Here is a 7196-nt window from a genome sequence, read left to right on the forward strand (position 1 = left end):
AAATTGGGCCCAATTAGCCATTTTCCCTCCCCGGTGTCATGAATTGTCAGTGTTACAAGGTCTCAGGTGTGAATGGGGAGCATCTGTGTTAAATTTGGTGTCATCAATCTCACACTCCCTCATACTGGTCATCTGTACACCTCATGGCGAAGAACTCTCTGAGGATCTGAAAAAAGAATTATGGCTTAGTGTACGTTCATCTCACAACTCCAGCGTCCAGGGTTCGAGTCCCGCCGGGGACGTGTGTCCGGAGTTTGCATGTTCTCCCCTTGCTGCGTAGGTTTTCTCCGGGTACTGCGGTTTCCTCCCCCAGTCCAAAGACTTGCATGGTAGGCTGATTGGCGTAAAGTGTCCGTAGTGTACAAATGGTTGTGTGAGTGTGTATGTGATTGTGTGCCCTGCGATGGATTGGCACCCTGTCCAGGGTGTACCCCGCCTTGTGCACCTGGGATAGGCTCCAGGTTCCCCCGTGACCCTGAAAAGGAGTAAGCGGTAAAAGATGGATGAATGGATGGATAATTCATACTAAAACAGTTTGATGGTGTTGTTCAAAAAACACAAACTTTCTGGCTCCCTTTCTGGGTAGAATACACATAAAATAAATAAAGTTAGTCTCTGTGCTTCTTAAAGCACACCTATTATGGTTTTGAAACATTCCTAATTTTGTTTTAGAGGTCTCATAAAATAGATTTACATGCATCCAAGGTAAAACAAACACTTTAATGTGCCCATAATTTAAACTGTAGCATTACTCCCCCGATGTGTCAAAAATACTTGTTAAATGATTTGTTCTAAAGGATTCACTCTAAACTCCTCCTTTAGGAGAGCATACTCTGCTCTCATTGGACAAATGTCCCAGTCTGTTGTGATTGGTCTACCACTGTCAGCGTGCATCAAAAAGGAAAACCCCCCTACCGTAACGAGTTTCAGCTCCGTCTGTCAGCGAGCAGCCAATGAAGACCAGAGGTGGGGGTTTATGTTAGAAACCTTTGTAGGTTAGTACAGGAAGTAAGTCTGGAATCACTAATGACTCAATTCAGCTGTTCAGAATCAGTTCCTTATTTTGGGAGCCAAAAACTCCATTTGTCATGCGCTTTGATTTTTGAAACTTTGCAGATGTTTTTACATTCACACACTGCTCTATAAAACACTACATGAAAGGTAATAATTGAAAAACCATTATAGTGAAGTGGTTCCGGCTAATATGCAACAAATTCCCCAAAAATACTTACTCAAGGTGAGCTTTCTATCTGGAAAAGAACATACTAGCTCCCTGCTATACAATATAAACCTTGTTCAAGTGTACATCATAATGAGAAGCTTTGTTACTTACTCAGGTCAAGGTCTGAGCCTCCGGGGCAGGAGCGGCCTTACGCCTCAGGCTTACTCTTCAGTCCAAATTGATGAAGAAAATAATAAACTCTAGTCTTAGTCTATCATAGAAAAAGAGGACTCGCCAGTCACTTCTAAAGTTTACAAATCTCCACCTAAGTGGATTTGGTTTATTGCAGAATCGTTTCAAGCAGGATAGCAATTGTCAATACAGTAATTAACAATAACTATGTTGTAAATCTTCACCACAAAAGTCTTGATAAAGAACAAACAGTTTCACGTGCAATATATATAGTATCACGCAGACACATCAGATCCTTAACGTCATAATCATTGGTATCCTTGGTAACAGGTTAAACATTGACAGGTTATAAGCTGTCAAAAAAAAGAGAAAAAGAATACATCTGCAAAGCATTTTTTTAAGCATATCTGTATGTTTTTTCAGTCACTTGAGCACAGGATGTTGGGCTAACCCACAATATCCTGTTGAGTCTGCCTGTGATTTCATAATAATCAGTCGTATGTCAGTTATAGCATATAAAAACAAGGCTTTTCAGCATTTTACACCTTTCAAATCACACATGTAAGCAAAGCAATACAGCATCTTTGCTATTTTAACACTTTATATTTATTCAGTTGAGGTGTATGCTAGAGCTTGGTTTAGGTCATGTTAATGTGGGTCAGGAAGTTTTTTTTTTTTTTCAAGAATTGGTTTAACAGCAATATCTTCTACATACATTTTAGTTCTTAAAGTCTTAAAGACTTTTCATATCTGTTTCTGAACATCTCCATAGCACTCCCAAAGTCGATCAGCCATTGTTTTCATTTCATATATATGGCGGTGGTGACATGTTGGCTTATGTACTGACGAGATTGTGCTGACAATGGAATGACAAAAAAAAAGTTCCATTATGCCTTGAAGTTCCACAAGGTCGAACCAGTGGTGGGATTTCCCAACAGTATGAAGAGAGGAGAATAGAAGGAGAAGAGAAGGAAGCAGGGCCCAATGGCTCCCATCTCTAACCAGAATGTCCACTTGGACAATATGTTACAATGTGTGACAAGAAGGGAAGATGCGGGTTTCCTTGGTACACAGGAACACTTAAAGTGATATGCAAAAAGTGTAATGTACACCTCTGTTTCACAGCAGAAAAGAACTGCTTTTATTCAGAAGTTTCACACAGAGTAAAATCTCATAACATGAAATACATGGCTTGAGACATTACACAACACAAACCTACACCAGTATCAAATTGACAAAAAGTTCCACGAACTGGGTGACGTCGTGGAGAGTGGGGGACCCAGTACTGACCAGTTGCTCCACCCAGTCCCTGGCCGGGCCGCAAAACCAGGACACCAAGAACCTGATCCAGTGGCTCTTAGTAGGCTTGGGATATGCCAGGCTGCAGAAATAAACTTAGTAGCTGCAGAGGAATTCCAGCAGGTAGCTCCCCAATCCTGCTGTCGCCGGTGGGAGTTCAGCCGGGATAGAAAAGGGATAGAAAAGTTAAGAGATTTTGAGAAAATATAGAGTAGCAATGAAGCGTTTTTTGTCACACAAACAACAGACATGCAGTCTCGCTGAAGATAATAAGGGTGGCGGCGCGCTTAATTGCCACGTCACCTGATCATGGCAGGCCTATAAGTAGAAGCATGATTTTACACAAGCTTCAGACACTGGGCACGCGCGCAAGGCGCTTCCCATACAGTTATGCTAAATGCAACGTCGAAGTTCCGTTTGAAAGGGAACATTGTTTATACCCTTTCCCTTTATATACATACATACATACATATATATATATATATACATATATATATATATATATATATATATATATATATATATATATATATATAAAGGGAAAGTAATTATGAGTGTAAATTGGATGCAGGAGTGCATGATTAGAATTAAGGTGTGTCCTGGGAATTGCAGTCCATGACAGCCATGTTTGTAGGCTGTAGTGCAGGATGGGAATTGTAGTCACTTGTAGTCACTAGTTTGATGTGGTATGACTATATATATACACACAGTATCTCATTTTTGTAAATATTTGATAATATCTTTTTATGTGACAACACTGGAGAAATGACACTTTGCTACAATGTAAAGTAGTGAGTGTACAGCTTGTGTAACAGTGTAAATTGGCTGTCCCCTCAAAATAACTCAACACACAGTCATTAATGTCTAAACCGCTGGCAACAAAAGTGAGTACACCCCTAAATGAAAGTGTCCAAACTGGGCCCAAAGTGTCAATATTTTGTGTGGCCACCATTATTTTCCAGCACTGCCTTAACCCTCTTGGGCATGGAGTTCACCAGAGCTTCACAGGTTGCCACTGGAGTCCTCTTCCACTCCTCCATGACGACTTCACGAAGCTGGTGGATGTTAGAGACCTTGTGCTCCTCCACCTTCCGTTTGAGCATGCCCCACAGATGCTCAATCGAGTTTAGGTCTGGAGACATGCTTGGCCAGTCCATCACCTTCACTCTCAGCTTCTTTAGCAAGGCAGTGGTTGTCTTGGAGATGTGTTTGGGGTCGTTATCATGCTGGAATAAGGAAGGGGATCATGCTCTGCTTCAGTATGTCACAGTACATGTTGGCATTCATGGTTCCCTAAATGGATTGTAGCTCCCCAGTGCCGGCAGCACTCATGCAGCCCCAGACCATGACACTCCCACCACCATGCTTGACTGTAGGCAAGACACACTTGTCTTTGTACTCCTCACCTGTTTGCCACCACACATACTTGACACCATCTGAACCAAATAAGTTTATCTTGGTCTCATCAGACCACAGGAAATGGTCCAGTAATCCATGTCTTTAGTCTGCTTGTCTTCAGCAAACTGTTTGCAGGCTTTCTTGTGCATCATCTCTAGAAGAGGCTTCCTTATGGGACGACAGCCATGCAGACCAATTTGATGCAGTGTGCGGAGTATGGTCTGAGCACTGACAGGCTGACCCCCCAACCCTTCAACCTCTGCAGCAATGCTGGCAGCACTCATGCTTCCATTTTCTAAAGAAAACATCTGGATATGACGCTGAGCATGTGCACTCAACTTCTTTGGTCAACTATGGTGAGGCCTGTTCTGAATGGAACCTGCCCTGTTAAACCGCTGTATGGTCTTGGCCACCGTGCTGCAGCTCAGTGTCAGGGTCTTGACAATCTTCTTTATGTAGAGCAACAATTCTTTTTTTCAGATCCTCTGAGAGTTCTTTGCCATGAGGTGCCATGTTGAACTTCCAGTGACCAGTATGAGGGAGTGTGAGAGCGATGACACCAAATTTAACACACCTGCCCCCCATTCACACCTGAGATCTTGTAACACTGACAGGTCATGACACCGGGGAGGGAAAATGGCTAATTGGGCTCAATTTGGACATTTTCACTTAGGAGTGTACTCACTTTTGTTGCCAGTGGTTTACACATTAATGTCTGTGTGTTGAGTTATTTTGAGGGGACAGCAAATTTACACTGTTACACAAGCTGTACACTCACTACTTTACATTGTAGCAAAGTGTCATTTCTTCAGTGTTGTCACATGAAAAGGCATAATCAAATATTTACAACAATGTGAGGGGTGTACTCACTTTTGTACTTTTACATTTTAAAAACTTTTTTTCATTATTTATTTTTGTATATAAATTTATCCTGCAGAAATAAACAGGTTTTGTCCAACTACTGTGTTATTGCATTATATTTCACATTATTTAATTTTATACTGGGGCGCACTGGCTTAGTGGTTAGCATGTTTGTCTCACAACTCCAGCGTCCAGGGTTCGAGTTCCGCCAGGGTCATGTGTGTGCGGAGTTTGCATGTTCTCCCCGTGCTGCGTAGGTTTTCTCCGGGTACTCCAGTTTCCTCCCCCAGTCCAAAGACATGCATGGTATTGGCGTAAAGTGTCCGTAGTGTATAAATGGGTGTGCCCTGCGATGGATTGGCACCCTGTCCAGGGTGTACCATGCCTTGTGCACCTGGGATAGGCTCCAGGTTCCCCCGTGACCCTGAAAAGGAGTAAGTGGTAGAAGATCGATGAATGGATAGATAATTCATGCTAAAACAGTTTGATGGTGTTGTTCAAAAAACACAAACTTTCTGGCTCCCTTTCTGGGTAGAATACACATGAAATAAGAAAAGTTAGTCTCTGTGCTTCTTAAAGCACACCTATTATGGTTTTGAAACAATCCTAATTTTGTTTTAGAGGTCTCATAAAATAGATTTACATGCATCCAAGGTAAAACAAACACTTTAACGTGCCCATAATTTAAACTGTAGCATTACTCCCCCAATGTGTCACAAATACTCGTTAAATGATTTGTTCTAAAGGATTCACTCTAAACTCCTCCTTTAGGAGAGCATACTCTGCTCTGATTGGACAAATGTCCCAGTCTGTTGTGATTGGTCTACCACTGTCAGCGTGCATCAAAAAGGAAAACCCCCCTACCGTAACGAGTTTCAGCTCCGTCTGTCAGCGAGCAGCCAATGAAAACCAGAGGTGGGAGTTTATGTTAGAAACCTTTGTAGGTTAGTACAGGAAGTAAGTCTGGAATCACTAACAACTCATTTCAGCTGTTTAGAATCGGTTCCTTATTATGGGAGTCAAAAACCCCGTTTGTCATGCGCTTTGATTTTTGAAACTTTGCAGATGTTTTTACATTCACACACAGCTCTATAAAACACTACATGAAAGGTAATAATTGAAAAACCATTATAGTGAAGTGCTTCCGGCTAATATGCAACAAATTCCCCAAAAATACTTACTCAAGGTGAGCTTTCTATCTGGAAAAGAACATACAAGCTCCCTGCTATACAATATAAACCTTGTTCAAGTGTACATCATAATGAGAAGCTTTGTTACTTACTCAGGCAAGGTCTGAGCCTCCGGGGCAGGAGCGGCCTTACGCCTCAGGCTTACTCTTCGGTCCAAATTGATGAAGAAAATAATAAACTCTAGTCAGTCTATCATAGAAAAAGAGGACTCACCAGTGACTTATAAAGTTTACAAATCTTCACCTAAGTGGATTTGGTTTCAAGCAGGATAACAATTGTCAATACAGTAATTAACAATAACTATGTTGTAAATCTTCACCACAAAAGTCTTGATAAAGAACAAACAGTTTCACATGCAATATATATAGTATCACCCAGACACATCAGATCCTTTACGTCATAATCATTGGTATCCTTGGTAACAGGTTAAACATTGACAGGTTATAAGCTGTCAAAAATAAATAAATAAATAAATAAAAGAATACATCTGCAAAGCATTTTTTTAAGCATATCTGTATGTTTTTTCAGTCACTTGAGCACAGGATGTTGGGCTAACCCACAATATCCTGTTGAGTCTGCCTGTGATTTCATAATAATCAGTCGTATGTCAGTTATAGCATATAAAAAACAAGGCTTTTCAGCATTTTACACCTTTAAAATCACAGATGTAAGCAAAGCAATACAGTATCTTTGCTATTTTAACACTTTATATTTATTCAGTTGACGTGTATGCTAGAGCTTGGTTTAGGTCATGTTAATGTGGGTCAGGAAGTTTAGTTCTTAAAGTCTTAAAGACTTTTTGTATCTGTTTCTGAACATCTCCATAGCACTCCCAAAGTCGATCAGCCATTGTTTTCATTTCATATATATGGCGGTGGTGACATGTTGGCTTATCTACTGACGAGATTGTGCTGACAATGGAATGACAAAAAAAAAGTGCCATTCTGCCTTGAAGTCCCACAAGGTCGAACCAGTGGTGGGATTTCCCAACAGTATGAAGAGAGGAACTGACAGAAAAGAACTGCTTTTTTTCAGAAGTTTCACACAGAGTAAAATCTCATAACATGAAATACATGGCTTGAGACATTACACAA

At 40.9% G+C, this 7196-nt stretch overlaps 1 long non-coding RNA gene across 1 annotated transcript; it reads right to left on the reverse strand.

The window, feature by feature from the left end:
* Positions 1-1199: 1199 nt before the first annotated feature.
* On the reverse strand, positions 1200-6685 carry LOC128635392 (uncharacterized). The gene is made up of 3 exons (XR_008398366.1): positions 6195-6685; positions 5093-5336; positions 1200-2790 (listed from the first exon to the last, which is right to left on the reverse strand). It is a non-coding gene; the product is annotated as an uncharacterized LOC128635392 (long non-coding RNA).
* Between the last annotated feature and the right edge of the window lie 511 nt (positions 6686-7196).

Source organism: Ictalurus punctatus, chromosome 19, assembly GCF_001660625.3.
Source record: "Ictalurus punctatus breed USDA103 chromosome 19, Coco_2.0, whole genome shotgun sequence".
NCBI lineage: Eukaryota > Metazoa > Chordata > Actinopteri > Siluriformes > Ictaluridae > Ictalurus > Ictalurus punctatus.